At 46.2% G+C, this 16,543-nt stretch overlaps 1 protein-coding gene across 5 annotated transcripts in view; it reads right to left on the bottom strand.

The window, feature by feature from the left end:
* GRM5 (glutamate metabotropic receptor 5) overlaps positions 1-16,310 on the bottom strand; it is a 285,519-nt gene extending 269,209 nt beyond the window's left edge. For 2 of the 5 annotated variants that reach the window (XM_083736139.1, XM_083736140.1), the window contains exon 1: positions 15,927-16,310. The gene's annotated coding sequence lies outside the window, so the exon portion shown is untranslated. Of the gene's footprint in view, positions 1-8,151; positions 8,665-15,926 lie in introns of those variants that run through there. The other 3 variants (XM_083736138.1, XM_083736136.1, XM_083736137.1) reach the window with 3 other exon arrangements.
* Between the last annotated feature and the right edge of the window lie 233 nt (positions 16,311-16,543).

Here is a 16,543-nt window from a genome sequence, read left to right as displayed (position 1 = left end):
CCACATTGCACAGTGGACTCGGCCCGATATAACATATGCTGTCAACATGCTGTGTAGACAAGCTGAAAAACCATCAATGCATGCTTGGCAAGGAGTAAAAAGAGTTTTAAGGTATCTCCAAACTACCAAAAGGTTTCACTTAAAACTATCAGCAGAGGGCAGCACACAACTTGAATGTTGGGCCGACAGTAGTTGGGCAGATGCTGGACCAGATAGAAAATCAGTGTCAGGAATGGCGATAAAATTTGGAAATGCACTAATTGGTTGGAGATCAAGAAAGCAGTCACTTATAGCTTTAAGTTCAACTGAATCTGAGTTTAATGCATTATCAGATGTATGTAGAGAACTGGAATTTTATAAGCAACTGGTACAAGAATTGTTTGGAGAATGTTCCCTACCTATCAGAGTGTGGGAAGACAATCAACCTTGTATTAAACTAGCTAAATCAGGTCAATTCAAGGCACACACAAAACACTTGGATATCCGTTATCAAAATGTATGCCAAAGCGTAAAACAAGGTTTAATTGAACTAAAGTATTGTCCAAGCCAAGAAAACCTTGCAGACGGTTTTACGAAAGCTTTGGGTCCACAATCTCATAAATGTTTCTGTTCAGGTTTAAATTTGAATTAAGGTTGGTACAGCTCAGTGTTACGAGCGAGAGGGGGTGTTGCTATCAAAGGGTTAAAAGGTAGCAGAAACGCTCTAATCACTGAGCAGCTGGAGGTCATTAGGCTTCCAGGAACATGAGTTTGTATAAATAGTCTCCCGTGTGTTTGTTCTTCCCTTTTCTCCCCTTTTTTGGGCGTGTTTGCTGAGATGTGTGGTTCTTCGCCAGGGTTGTTTTTTGTTTTGTAAATAAACCTTATCTTTGAGTTACAAACCGCATGCTCCAAGACTCCTCTTTGAAAAGATACTGCCTCTCCTGCCCTTCTTCAACTGCTGTGCGAAATACTCTGCTGTAGTGGGACTTGTGACGATGGAAGCGCACTGGGCATTTACATTAAACTAATTAAAGTTTAATGGGACAATATCCCTACAGGTAGGTAGCCGTGTTGGTCTGCCATAGTCGAAACAAAATAAAAAAAATCCCTTCCAGTAGCACCTTAGATACCGACTAAGTTTGTTCTTGGTATGAGCTTTCATGTGCATGCACACTTCTTCAGATACACTGAAACAGAAGTCACCAGACCCTTATACAGTGGTACCTCGGGTTAAGAACTTAATTCGTTCCAGAGGTCTGTTCTTAACCTGAAACTGTTCTTAACCTGAAGCACCACTTTAGCTAGTGAGGCCTCCTGCTGCCGCCGTGCCGCTGCTGCACGATTTCTGTTCTCATCCTGAAGCAAAGTTCTTAACCCGAGGTACTATTTCTGGGTTAGCGGAGTCTATAACCTGAAGCGTCTGTAACCTGAAGCATATGTAACCCGAGGTACCACTGTATATAGTGAGAGGGTGGGGAGGGATATTACTCAGAAGGGTGGTGGGAATGGGTGATTGGCTGATAGGTGTGGTAAACCTGTTGACTGTTAATGACTGCAATTGGTCTTACAGGAAAAAGCAAGGGGTGAGATGGCTAAAAATAGCTTTATCATGCATAATGAGATAAGAATCCAATGTCTCTATTCAGACCAGGTCTCTCCATGGTTTTAAGTTTGGTAATAAGTTGCAATTCAGCAACTTCTCTTTCCAGTCTATTGCAACTTATAACCGAGCTTAAAACCATGGATCAAGCAACCATACTGAGGAAAACTTCATCAGAACTGCACAACCGATCAAAGCACGTGAATATCATCATGCCACTCTGCCTGGTTGCTAAGCAACATCTCCACCCATCTCCTTCAGGGCTGTGGGTTCGAGTCACACGTTGGGTAAAAGGATTCCTCCATTGCAGATGGTTGGACTGGATTGCCCTTGTGGTCCTTTCCAATTCTACAATTCTGCGATACTGTGACTATTGTTTTAATCCATCTATCAGTCTAATTATTGTCTCCCCAAACAGCTCACATTAATTTAAATGAAGACAGGCCAGCATCTTCATCAGGCCCACAAACATAAACGCAGGCAGGAAGTGGAAGGAAAAGACAGAGTCAAGAGAACAGTTCTTTAAGGTCAGAATAAAGTGGCAAGTCATAAGAGGGCATTTATAACCACTCTGGCTCAGGCTGGTTTTTCTTTTTGTAAAAACCTAAATTTTTTGGGGGGGGGGGTCTCCATTTTTGAGTACTGGTTCTTGATGCTTGAGTGTAAACAACTGCTGTGAACTCTGAGCCTTTCAAACAACAGAGGAGCCTAGCATGTCAGAACGTGACAAGCCAAAGTTACTGGGAATTTGTGCTGTGATGCTGATATCCTGCACTGTGCGGTACAGTCACAGCTGTACAGATGTCTAATACATTGATGAAGAAGATAGTTTTATTAAATTTATATCCCACCCTTCCACCCAAAGGAGAGCAAACATGCTAGTGCTAACACAATGCAATTAAAAATGAAATACCAACGCATTTAAAAATATTTACAAACAATCACATGCTCACACAGTTAATAATTTCAAGATTACAGCCATAAGATGACTGGGTAAAAAGGAATGTTAATAAAGAAGGGGGCAGACACACCTCACCAGAGAGGATGTTCCATAAATGGTGAACTGAGAAGGCTCGTGAAGGATGTGCCAACCCAGCACTGCTATTCCTATACTTCCCCTTACAGAAATCCTGTGAAACTAATTTATTTTTATGTCTTTTCTCCTCTATCTCTAGATGTTATGGATGGTTAATGGGACTTTATTATTAAACTGATGTAAAAAATATTTTATCAGCCTTCTTGCCTCGTTTCTAAAATACACTCATACCAGAGCTCTGATTAACCTAAAAGCAGAGCAGCTACCGAGAGCCCAGCTCACATGCAGGCTAAGAGCATCCTGTCTTGGGACAATGGAAAATAAATGGGGAGGCAAATGGATAGAAAATGTGGCAGTATATTTAAGTTTTTTTGCTCTCTGTGTCTTCTACAAGAGGTAATGGTGAGCAGGAGCAACATAAGCATAGGGCTAAGCCATTCACAAGTATCTATTAAGGCCTAGAGAGCTGGTTAGGAATGTACACCCAGGCTCAGGTTACCGGTGTTGGCCAGAGGAGGACTCTGATCGAGATAATGCACCAGTCACCCCAAGACTAAACCTTTGCTGAGACAACATCTTCTAAAGCTCATCTAACAGGGCCCACTGGGAGCTGGCCAGGGTCCTGATTTGCCTTGCCCTGCAGTATTAATTACCATTTCCCTTGTGTTTCTCCAAGCCACAGCACAGGATAGGTAGATGGAAAGAAGATCCCTAGACCCAAAAGACAAACAGATATAACTGTAATGTCTTCTGTTGGCTGTAGATACTTTTTGCATCCAAAATAGATGGCCACATCTCACCCACCTATCTTTCCCCTTATCCACGTCCTAAAGCAAATGCTTCAAGTTGCTTCATAGTAAGGCCTGCCTCATCCCCACACGCACCCTACCTTGCACAGCAGAAGTAAAGGCATGTTAAACCTTAAACTGTAAATCACCCACCACCACCACCTTTGAGTTGACCCAGGGATGCTGTTTAAGGCTTTTGCCAGCCTGATCTGGTTTTTGATGAGTCGCAAATGCTGCAGCTCTAAAACTCCACAGCTGCTCAGCACTGAACTCACACTTTAATGGGCTTTAAATTAGACCTTTTAAAGACCAGCCGTATGACAGTACTGAAAAGGGAATGGGAGATGTATCATACACTACTGTGTTGTTACACTGATAAATTGAGAAAGGAAAATAAAGCCAGCAAAGGGGCCATCAGAATATTTATTGAGGGCCGTAAATGTTCAGATGCAGGTGGTTAACTCATGCTACTAACTATGCTTGTATTCCACTGTCCACAATCATTTCCAGGCTCTTCTATCTTTATATTTTTGCCTTATCTCCATTCTCACATATTTTTTGTAGCCAGAGTTGACAAACACCTTAGTATAAAACTGCCTGCTGAGACCTCTATAAAGGTTTGAGACAGATCATTATTGCTCCTAGTTAAACATTATTATAGGGCTAATATAACAGCTAGACTTTCCCATTCCAGTCCAAAATTGCTTACCCAACAATCTGCAATTTCTCAAGGCAAAACGATCGGGGAAGAAGCACAGATATGGGAAGTGTCACGTCAAGCCAACTAGGAAAATGAATATGTTGGATATTTTGGGTGTCAGCACTTTTGTTGTAAAAAAACAAAAATGTTGTAATGGGAATGGAGTCAGGTGAGATCACCTTTCTCCTAGGTTTTATGAACCAAGAGCTAAAGATGCTTCTTCATAGATTTCTGCAATGCAGATGGTTCAACTTGTTGACCCTTGGGGTCCCTTCCAACTCTACAATTCTATGATTTAATGGACACCGATGTCTACATGATGTTTTCTTAAATCAGCATTTCTAGTTATAAAACACCCTTCCACCTAACTGGGTGGATGTTGAAGGCAAATTATTATGGTGGCTGGAACATAGTTAGTGAAGGAGATACACATTGCAGAAGGATTGGCTTTGGAAGGGGAAGGCTACTAATAAAGGCTGTTTCCTTGAGAGTTGGCAAGACTAATGCTGCTTTGAAGACTGGCACTGCCGGGCTGCCTACATCAACTCAGCATGTACATTTGTAAATAAACAGATATTAGTTTTATATGTGTGTGTGTGTGTGTGTGTGTGTGTGTGTGTGTGTATCCACCACCCATAATTCTCTGGCACTCTCTTTTCAAAAGCAAATGGACTCTTCTAAATTCTAACAGATCAAGTGAGCACGAAAAGATGCATTTAAAACAGTAAGACAGCAAGAAGATGCAACACCTGCTCAAGAGACCAAAAGATGCTCGAGTCGACCAAAACAAATGGGAATTAAACCAGCAAGACGCCTACTGCCTACCCACATCAACCTCCCAACAATGCTTCACTTCTTTAGAATTACGTACATTCTGCTTAAATACTTGGGAGGCTCATACATCTGTGCCAATAATAACTGTGTCACCAGGCAGCTTTGCCTTATTTACTTTGCTAAGGGATTTCTGTTGCTGCCACCTCCCAGATAGCATCAAGTAGCTCATAAGGTTGATTCGGTTATAAAGAGAGCCGGCCGTGCCACTGTCGTTATTGTGAGAGCCAAGACAGAATTCCAGCAGCAAGTGTGTAAGTCTCAGATCGGCTTTTCTCCCCAGAGGCCTTTGGAACACAATAGCCCATGTATAGAAAGAGGTCTCTGAGAAATGGAAACCCCACACTGGCAATTCCAAATGGAATGGGATGCATTTGTCACTAATTGCCACATGCCAAGTAATCAGACAGCATTGATAACCTGTTGGGTGGCCAATGAAACTCACAACAAAGTGTACCTCCCTCTTGAGTGATTATTGCTCATTACTTTGGTGCAGGGCGGTAGTCCCCAACAGTGGACATGCAGCCTTCTGTTGTGTTCCTTGTTCAGTGGATCAGTTACATTTCTGCAAGATTTAGCCTAATGTCATTTTGTTTTCCCCATTCTAAGATGGTTTAAAGGCTCGACTGCAGTAAAGATGCTCCTTATTGGGCACACCAGTGTTTGGGGCTCTGGCATTGACAGCCTATTAGCCACAGAACCTCCTATGCAAGTAAGTCATGCGACTTCCATATAAAGCCCTAAAGAACTCTGCACCAAGTTACCTACCTGAAAAGCCGTCTTTCCCCCCACTGTCCAATAAGGGCATTAAAATCAGCAAACGGAACCTAGTTAGTTTTGCCACAGCCTGATGAGTAACAGCTCGTGGTAACACAGAGGCAGGCTTTTTCACTGGAAGCACCCATGTTGTGGAATGCTCTCCATACCAAAATACAAGCAGCCCCCTCGGTATTGGAATTCTGTCAGCTTTTGGAGACACAAACTTGAATTAGACAAACCCTGAGTGTGAATTTCCTGATCTAATTATCCGAATTAATCTTTCAGCTGTTTGAATCGTTATGCTTCTTGATGGGCTTGGATTATTATATATTTTAATAATGGGTTTTTCATATTTTGATGGAACTGTTTTATTGCATGTTTTAATTTAATGTGTGGGTTTCATAATTGATTTTACACTTGTAAACCACTTAGAAGCCATTTTGGCATGCAAGTGGTATATACATCAATAAATAACAAAGCAATGGGTGCTATGCCCTTCCTCATGCTGTTACTTTGACTGTAGTTATCTATCGGTAGGTTACATCCAGCAAGTTACTCCTTGGAAATACATTTACAGCAACCTGGGGATAAATGCAGAAGTAATCCTTGCACAGCAGTTGACATGTACAATCTAATGTGAGTGCATTTCAGCTGAGCATTTCTGAGCAAGACAATCTTGCTGAGCCTGATGTTTTTCATCAATAAAATTGGAAATAATAATAACTGCCCCCCCATGATGCGGTAGATTATTACCTTCACTGAACACACAGTGCAAAGTTATGCACCAACTAAAATAGATTAGTGATTCCTAACCTAAAATTTTAAAAATCCAGCGTAGAAGAATCCAGAAGGGTACTTTTAGAGGTGGTGGGTCTGAAAGATCCATGTTACCTAATCTGAAATAACTCCATGCTTGAGTTTGAAAATTAAACCTGCTCTGCTCTCATTTGTGCAGTCCAATTGTGGAATGTGGCAGCAGGTAGCATTTGTTGGCTACCATATTCTGCATGCCACAAAGAGTATGATCACCAGCAGTTAACAAAGATCACTTGCCCCTTAATTGCCTTAAACTACCCTGCCATGCTCACAAAGCCGGTAATTTTTCAAAATACTGTATCCCCAATGCAGGCTTTCTTAGTGGGGCATCTAACTGATGTTTGCAACTGTAAAGATAGTGTTGAAGATCTGTGTGCAGTGTCATTGAGTGAAAAGGCTTGAGCAGATGAACGTAACAACAGAGTCATTAAAGACCACAAGGACCGACAAAACCCATTCCAAAGGGATCTTGAGTAGCCTACTGAGACCTGCTAGCATCTGAAGACCTGGAACCCAGGGGTCACTGGGGTGAGCCAGTACAATGCATCCCTTTATGTCCTCGCAGCCCAGGAGAAAGACATGCCACAGGTTCAGTCGATTTCCCCAGAAAGATGCGGCTAATCTTCTGAAGCCCACGGGCTAAATTTAAATGCCGTCTTCACTTATCCAGGCGCACGCTACTTGATTCTCCCTTTCCCCTCGCTCCCGTTTTTTTCGCCCAGCCGCTTGTGGGAGCTGTCCGTGGTTCTAAACATTCGACAATGGCTCAGCCGCGACCGAGGCCAGCTCCTTGCTTGATAGGCGATGAACGAAAGGGAACAGAGGCTGGCATTTAAATAATCAAGGAGTGGGGGGTTAAGGCATCCATGACAATCCCTATATGCCAAAGTGTGGGGGGAGGGAGGGGGAGAGTTGCTAACGAAGTGGAGGCTCGCTTTTGCTTTTTTTTTTTTCATTCTATACATTGTGCAGATTTGTTATAGAACCTATACCATCATTTCTGCCTTTCTCATCTAAACCGCACCATCGGGGCTGATTTGTGTTTGCTCGGCGTTCCGAGAGCCTTCTGACAGCCGCGCAAAGTAAGGGAGAATAGCAAACATCAGACCCGCAGCCCCCGTCACACAGAAAGAAATCTGAAGCGCGAAACGCTAACCAGCGCTTTGCTCCCCAAGGTCACGAGAAGAGGTCTGTGGCACAGGGCACCGAGGGGGAGTGTGTGTCTGTGGGGAGAGACCCCCTTCCACACCGCCATCCCTTTCCCTCAGGCTCATTTCAGCAGCAGCATCCGCTACTGCTTAAAAAAAAAAAAAAAATCATAACCCGGACCCCCCCCCCAGTGCACCCCCTGTCGTTTCCAATGCAAACCAGGACGGGATGCCAAGCCACCTTCTGAGCCCCAGTAGCAACTTCGAATTAACTGGATTTGCCCCTTAGATGAGCCTGCATTTCCTACCTGGCATTGCAGCCTCAAGAAAGGCGAGCATGCAAGATGGGCATTTCCCCCTCCCAAATCTCCCGCAATAAACACATATATACAGGTTGCATCCCCGCTGCGACCCGTTCAGGCTCACCTTTAGGCAGAACCACCTCTCCCCCCAAAACACACACACACCTTCTCCCATCTCTATTACCTTACCCCGTTCCAGAATCCCAGACACAGCCTGGCGTGAAGTGTCAGGTCCAGACAAGGATGGCTCAGGAGAGAGAGAGGAGAGAGGATGCTTCAGCCGGGATGCAGAATTCCTTCACTGCCAGGCAGAGGGAGAAGCGATGCCCTGGAGCTTCGGGAGGTCTTGCCTCCCCTCCCTGGCAAGAGCCACTGGCCTTTCTTTTTTTCCTCTGGTGGCAAAGAGACAAACGGCTGGAAAGGAGGAGATCCGCCTCCTCCCCTCGCCGCTTCCCTGCCTAGGGAATCAGATCTCGGATCCCTGGCCGATACCAACGCCAGACCTTCCCTTCGCCCGTCGCCGCCTCCTGCTCGCCAGGTGATGGAGAGAGAAAGGAGGAGCGGCGCCCGGCCACCTTCGCTGGGTTCTTGCCCGGCGCGCGCGGAGAGTCGAGGCTCCGAAAGCCCAGCAAAGCGCGCCTGCCTTCTCCTCCTTCGCCTTCTCCTGGCGCCTCTCTCCGCTTCCGCCCCTCCTCTCCAGCACGCAACACGCGGCTCTCGCCACTTGGTCAAGTCCCGGAATATTCCCTGTTCCTTAACAGGAGATAAAGGCAGGGGGCGATCAGCGGTGAGTGGCCCTCCTAAGGGCAGTCGTCCTGGACTGAAGGAGTCCTCGAGAAAGCCAGACGTTAGCAGATGGGTCAGACCAAGCTAAATACTTGGCCCATCTAGCTCAGGAAGAACTTTCTGACGGTAAGAGGTGTTCCACAGTGGAACGGACTCCCTCGGAAAGTGGTGGACTCTCCTTCCTTGGAGCTGAGGTTAGATGTGTCGCATCTCCATCAGGGTGGCCATCTGTCATGTATGATTTAGTCGAGATTCCTGCATCACAGGAAGTTGGATTAGTTGACCCTTGGGGTCCCTTCCAGCTCTGCAATTCTATGGTTCTATGACCTGGCAGCTGCTCTCAGGGGTTGCAGACAAAAGGTCTCTCCCAGCCATACCTGGAGATGACAGGGATTGAATCTGGGACCTTCTGCGTGAAAAGCATATGTCCTTGCCACTCAGCTACTGCTCAATCCAGGCATTGGCTGGCTTCACTACATGAAAGTCTGGCCAGGTCACTAAAGCAGCCTCAATTCTCCATACTTTGAAATGGAAACAAAGGGTCTTTCTCTCTCTAGATTAGATGGGGAGCCATGGCCTGATTTGAAGCTCAGCTCATCAGGTTACCATAGGTGGTATGTACAAAGACTCTTTGTACATGCAGAGAGACTTTCTATAAGCAAGGCTGGGACATCTCAGGGGGGAAGTGCAAGTGTTGCAGACAGAAAGTGCCAGGTCCAAACCCTGACATCTACAACTGGAAGGATTGGCTGGCAGGTGATGAGAAAGACGTTTGCCTAGAATCCTGAACAGCAGCTGTCAATCAAGGTGGACCATATCCAGATGGGTGGACACACAATATTAAGACAGGTGGACAGATCGTCCGGCCCAATTTTCCTAAGAAAACAGGGCCCAGCTCACTGTACTGTGACAGATTTCTCCCAACTTTTGAGAATCTTTAAATATGTAAAAATAATAATGTTAATCTTGTTGAGCATGTTTCAGAGACATGGGAAACATCCATACTGTTGTTTAAATCCAGATTGTGGAACGGGAAAGGCAATGATGGAAGAGAACATCATGTGGACAATGAAGGCTCCTGAAGCTTGCTGTCCATGTTAAACAACAGTATGAATGAGGCCATTATCTCTGTGCTCCATACAACAATTCAATAAGGTGAGATGTTGCTATCCTCTTCTTCCTGCTGCATCTGGGGGCTAAGCAATGGGGGCTGCTTTATGTCTCTGTCTGCTGAGCTGATGCAGTGGCGAGATCTGAACTTGGGACTTGGCAGACCACACTTGCTACACCACACCAGTCATTTGCTTTTTGGCAGATTGCTTTCCAGAGCACACTCAGTACCCACAAATACCAGGCTTTTGGAAACAAATGCAGGCTTACAGCAACCCAACAGCTGTAATTTTGGTGAGCACAAGTGACACTCGGGAAGCTATTTGACTCTATAGTGGACAGACGGGTCAGAGTGATTCTGTTTAGTGTTAACGATTTGGGGGAAAGCAGCATAAAATATCTCCTTTTCTCCTTCAGCTCATTCCCAACCCATCCTTAGAAAACCTTGCTTACCTCCAGGGTAACAAAGGATAAGTAAGATCATGCAGTTTGTTGGAAGGAAGCCAAAAAGAAACCAGTAAGTGTCCAATCCCTTGCTAAATGATGACATGTTCGACTTACTAATCTCCCCAGCATCATCCCATGGCATTCAGATCACTAGAAGAGAGTAGGCGCACAAATCAGGAGCACATTCGGGGGGGGGGGGGAGCTCCTGGCTTAGTGGTAACTACCTGTTTTGCATGCAAAAAAAAAGTTTTGGGAAAGGCTGGTGAAGACTGGAACTCTGGGGAGCCACCGTCAGTCAATGCCAGCAGTACTGGTGCTAGATGCATCAGTGGTTTAACTTGGCACCCGAAAGCTTCCTATATTCCTATGAACAGTTGTAAAAAATTAACACTGTGTTTATTTTTTAATTCACTGGAACCATTTATATCACATCTTTCCATCTGAAAAGCCACCCAGTGCAGCTGTCTATAATCAGCTGGACAATAAAACCATAATAAAATATCCATATTAATGCAGACGCAGACAAAGGCAGAGAAGAGCCACAATTAAAACAATGTCGGCTGGGTCTGAAAAAGCTGAAAGGGTACTGACAATACGGAAGGGATTCAGACCTTGACTCCTTGAGGTAGAAAAACCTTTGGGCACTGCCATTCCGGGAGTGCGCTCTCTCTCTCACTCACACACACACACGAAAATCTTGATAGCTAAACCACCCACACCACCACCACTGAAATTCACATGCCCTTTCTCAGTTGCTTCCACCCACTTTGCAAAACAGAACATAAGAACGTAAGAAGAGCCAGCTGGATCAGCCCAATGGTCCTTGTCTCCCTTCCTGTGGTTTCCAACAACTGGTATTTAGAATTCCCCAACATTCGTTTCATGTATGTCATTTCCTCAGAAAACAGAGGTGATTTGTAACCAAAAAGCCCATTTCTTTATTATTATTTTTAGTGGCTCCTACCAAATGTGTGAATGCACCAGGAAAAGCAGTCTCTAAGTGGGTTTACCAAATAACTTGTCTCCTCCGGCATATAGGCAATAATGATGATATTCTCTGTGATCTTGACCCAGTGTTAAGTGTGGGGGTCCTCAGATCCTCTTGGCTAAGAGACCCTTTCTTTACAGCGAATAGACTACAAAATATATAAAATCAGCATAGATATTCAGATCTCTCTCCTTCCTGGCTAACCAACTGATGCTGCTTGAAATGGGAGGTCAGTTTCCACTTAGCCTTTTACAAGTCCTGTATCTTTGGGGTCACAGCATCTGTAGATGGAATCACAGAATCACAGAACTACAAAGTTGGAAGGGATCCCAAGGGTCAAGTCATGCATAAATCTAAACTAAAGCATCCATGCCAGATGGTCATCCAACCTCTGCTTCAAAACCTCCAAGGAAGGAGAGTCCGCAACCCCACAAGGGAGACTTGTCAAACAGCTCTTGCTGTCAGAAAGTATTTCCTGATGTTTAGTCGGAATGTCCTTTCTTGTGCCTAGAAACCATTGGTTTGGGTCTCCAGAGCAGGGGAAAATGAGCTTGCTCCATCTTCCATGTGAAAGCCCTTGAGATGCTGTATATGTAGATTGCTATCATATCTCCTCTCAGTCTCCTCTTTACAGGCTAAACACCCCCAGGTCCTTCAACCTTTCCTCATAAGGCTTGGTTTCCCTGCTCCTGATCATCTTGGTTGCCTCCTCTGCACACTTACCAGCTTGTCAATATCCTTCTTAGATTGTGTTGCCCAGAACTGGACACAGTGCTCTGGGTGTGGCCTGACCAAGGCAGAATAGAATGGCACTATGACTTCCCTTGATCTGGACACCATACTTCCGTTGATTATGCTCAGGTCTAGGGATCAGATGCTGATGAACAAGATATTCATGGTAACCTTTTAGGGCAGAGCTTTCCAAACTTTTCATGTTGGTGACACACTTTTTAGACATGCATCATTTCACGGCACAGTATTTCAGTTTTACAAGCAAACCAGAGGTTAAACTATTCCCTTTCCAGCCCCAGGAGGGGCACGGGGAACATTCGTGTGACACACTAACAGTTTGGAAAGTTCTGTCTTGGGGCCATTATTTTATGGGAGTACCTAGCCTCTAAATAGGGAAGGGCCACAGTTCTTTCCATTTAACATGGGATACAGCAGTGCCTCTGGAGTAGAACAGTTCAGTGGGGAAGCAGATAGCAAGTACTGTATAAATAGATTGTAAGGGCAACACTTAGACAGTGTCAAACAAGGCAGACCAATGGTGTAATGGAGAGCCCATGGAATAGTAGCAAAACACAAGCTTTCCCATGTAGATCTTAATCTCCATTTCCTAGTAGTACCTCCTGCTCAATGTTCTCCAAGAGGAGGCCAGGAAACCTGTAGCCCTCCAGATGACACCGAGTTGCAACTCCCATCATCCATGACTGTTAAGCATGGGCTGATGGGAATTGAGAGCATGGCTGGGATAAAACCTCTGCTTGAAACTTTGAAGCAGCACGCTGGACATTGGGCTTGCAAGCAGCAGGTGACAGCAGCCAGGCTCAGAGACGGCAACTGCAATCCTTTTCACACTTACCTGGAAGGAAGTCTCATTTAATAGGAGTAGATATGCATAGACTTGAACAATGAGGTTCAAGTTCCAGGCCACATCAGTGGCTTAGTGTGGGTTGCCAGTGCCCGGGGCCACACAGAGGGGTGGGTGGGAGGAAAATGGACAGAGTATGCATGCGCATTCAACGGCCTAACAGCATCCACATCACCCAGGAAAATGGAGCCACAGAGATAAGAAAATAAGTCATTCTGTCGTCTAGAGAGGACATTTCCTGGTTTGCACAGAGAAGCTGTTTTCAATGGAGCCTAGCGATGGAGGCACACAGATGTATTGAGGCAGCACTGGATGTTGAAATTTTGCAATCCCTAACAATTTTGTGCCCAGGACAACTGTCCCTGTGGCTCCCCTCTATGCCACTGGGCCATATCACTCCTTTATGCTGATAAAGCTAATAGAGCACAATATTGTCTATACTAGTTGACACCAGCTGCCCAAGATTTCAAGCAGGCCGGCTTTCTGAGTCTTACCTGGAGATGTTAGGGACTGAACCTTCAAGCTGGGACCTGTGGCCAATCAAAGGATGTGCTCTATGCCTCAGCTACTTAACCCCTTGCAACCAAATGCTTTGGAAGCTACCTATGCCAGACAATTGGTCCAGTTAACTCAGTATTGACTAGCCACTAGCTAGCTGTGCCTTTTCAGGGTTTTGGATGGGAATCTGCACAGCCTTCCAGGAGATGCAAAGACCTTTTGTAGGCAAAGCCAGGGCTTTACCATCAAGTCCCAACTCTCCCATTAGCATTCTTTCAATGGCCACAGGATTTCATGTGCAGCATCTCAGGACTATTATGAAAAGCCACCCTCCTGCTTCCTATTTTCATGCACAAATCCCAGTCTGGCTGGTTTTCCTTTTCAGGACCATTGCATTCTTTTCATGCATTTAACATATGCAATAAAAATCAACATTTCAGACAGCATCTTTGAGCATTTCATGCCCACACTTTCTGCACTCCCTTTCAAACAACCCAGCAAGACAGTTCAGCCTTATTATCAGCCCTGTAGTGCACACTGAAGGGACTCCTGAAGAGGGATGAGCTTGAGAAGATGCATTTTGCATGAGGATCTCTGGGGAATTCCTGGTAAAGGTGAATTGGGGGCTTCAAAAGGTCACACCCACAGCAGACATTGAAGGTGATCACATACCACTTTAAGCAGTTATGCAAGTGTTTACAGTTTGCAAAGGGTGCTGGGAGGTGTTAGGAGGGTCTTCACAAGCTGCAGTTCCCAGAATTCTTTGGGGGAAGCCAAGACTGTTAAAGCAGTATAAGAGAGCTTTGAATGTACAGTATGGATGTCCACCTTCCAGTTCAGGTGCACAATTGAGCCTCAGCTACAACACCTGCTCTCCTGGCAAAGAGATCCACTGTCTCTCAGTTACAGTGTTATGACATATGACAAAAGGAATCCAGTTCAGGAAGCCTTTTGTTTCAGCTAACCTGTAAGTTTTAACCCCATGCCTAAACCTCAGCTGTTACGAGTTGCCTTGTATATTTTGTGTCAGTGTGCATGTGTTGGATTTTAATTGGGCTGCCTCCAATGCCCATCATCCTCAACAAAGACCCATTGAGATGAAAGGACATGACTAACTTAACCCCATCATTCCAATGGATCTGGAGACACTCCAATGTAGTTCTGGCTTTTCATGGTTGCGTCAGCCATCAGAAGGGCAGGAAAAAATATATAGAATAAATTTCATCTTAAATTTATATATTTTATGGTAAAGAATGGAAAGAGAGAGAGACTAAGGGCTTAGTGAGCATTTATCCTGATGTGCTTGCACAAACCTTAAGTGGAGGTTAGATTATATCTATCTAGTCTGCATTGAGCATCATTTATACTCTTTTGTTTGTCAATGGTTATAGGAGAAATTCCCTCCTGCATTCACCCTGATTTGCCTGCCAGGTCCTTATACCACCTTCCCATCCGTCATTCCATTTCATACTTTCCCCATCACTTTCCTAACCGCAAAAGCCCTGTTCATTTCTCCTCCCTAAGCGGATGACTTGACTCTCTAGGGCGACTGAACCCTTACATAGCACAGATCTCAGTCCTTTAGATCCCTCCCCGCAAAATAAACCCAAAACAAAACCCAGCGATAAGTCTGTGCGTGGAGGCACTTCCCATCGCCAAGTGTTGCAGGGGGCCTCATCCTCTGCAATTTTGCCCTCCGGGGGTGACGCACCTTGGCGCCCGCACACTCGCGCGCGCGCTCGCTTTGTCCGTCTGCACTATTGCGAAGCAGCGGCGTTGAGGAGGGGGAGGGGGCGTCTTTTGTCAGGAAGCTTCTCCAACAACAAACAACAACAACGGAAAGGGGGGGATTTCTCTTTGGCAGCAAGCTATTACATTAAAAAAAAAATCTCCTCCTTTTAAGTAACAGCTGATCTGGCATTTAACTGGGAATTGGGGCTCTGCCCGCATTACTCCGCTCCCCCCCCCACCCTCCGCCCCACTCACCAGCACCACCGCGATGCATTTGCAGCGAGAGCGGATTAGGCGAAGAAGCACATCCATTTTAGAGAATTAACATACTTTAGAGAAGGCGGGGGCGATTCCTAGCATTGTTTATTCACGCACACACATATACATTAGATTTCCCTCCCCCTCCCAGCACACATACACAAAGGCACACTTCCCTGCTGCGAACAGGGGGTGACCCACATCTCATCAAGCCCACCTTCCAGAGAAGCCAGTAGCCCCATTCATTTAAAAGGGAGAAGGGCGATATCGAAGACTGGACACCTTAGGGGGGTCCTCAACCTTGCCAGGAACGACCCTGGTGGCTGTCATGTCAAGGTGACTTTCTCAAACTTGCAGAGGTAGAGGGGCTCCCTCCCCGCGGTGGAGGGCGGGGCGGACAGAGGGGGAACTAGGCGCCTGGTATTACACACATACAAACACACACACACACACACACACACACACACACACACACTCCTGTCCTCTTGACACCCATCTTTGCGCGCGGTGCGCTCTCCATCGCAAACGCGGGAGGGGATGGATCCAGCTTACCTGTCCGGAGGTGGGAGGGCGGATCGTGGCGTGTGGGGGAGGGGAGGGGGATCCCTCTGGCCTCACCAGAAGTCCGATCTGCGCTCCCTTAGCAGCCCGTTCGCGTTCCCCACGCGCAGAGAGACCCTCCCTGCTCTTCACATCTTTGCAACCCCGCACGGTCTCCTGCAGCAGAGAAGCCCGCGAGGGAGGCAAGCAGAGCCGGGCAGCAACAGTCTCCGCCTCGCCCCACTGCAGAAGCCGCTAAGCGAGCGCGTGTGTGCGCCTTGCACGTGTTTCCTCCGGCCGGCGATGGTGGCGGCGCGCAGCTGGGAGTCCAGGCTGCCGCTTCCACCGGCGAGCCATCAGTCTCTGGCATCTGCCTCAGGACGGCTTATGATTCTTGGGAGCGCAGGACGAGGATGGCGCTGCGCCCCCTCGCGGCCAGGCCGGGGCGTCTCTCGCTCAGGTTTGCCCCAGCTGCGCACCTCCTTGCTTGGACAGAGCGGAAAGGCAGGTGAGAAATATAAGACACATATAGAAAGGAGACGCCGCCTCGCCTTACATCTTCAGCGCTGGGTGACTTTCCTAGAAGGGACTCCTAGGAAGCGACCTGGACGAGACAGGTTAACCTAGAT

Source organism: Podarcis gaigeae (genome assembly GCF_964106915.1).
Source record: "Podarcis gaigeae genome assembly, chromosome: 4".
NCBI lineage: Eukaryota > Metazoa > Chordata > Lepidosauria > Squamata > Lacertidae > Podarcis > Podarcis gaigeae.
Note: the sequence above shows the minus strand (reverse complement) of the source record. Positions and strands in the feature narration are given on the sequence as shown.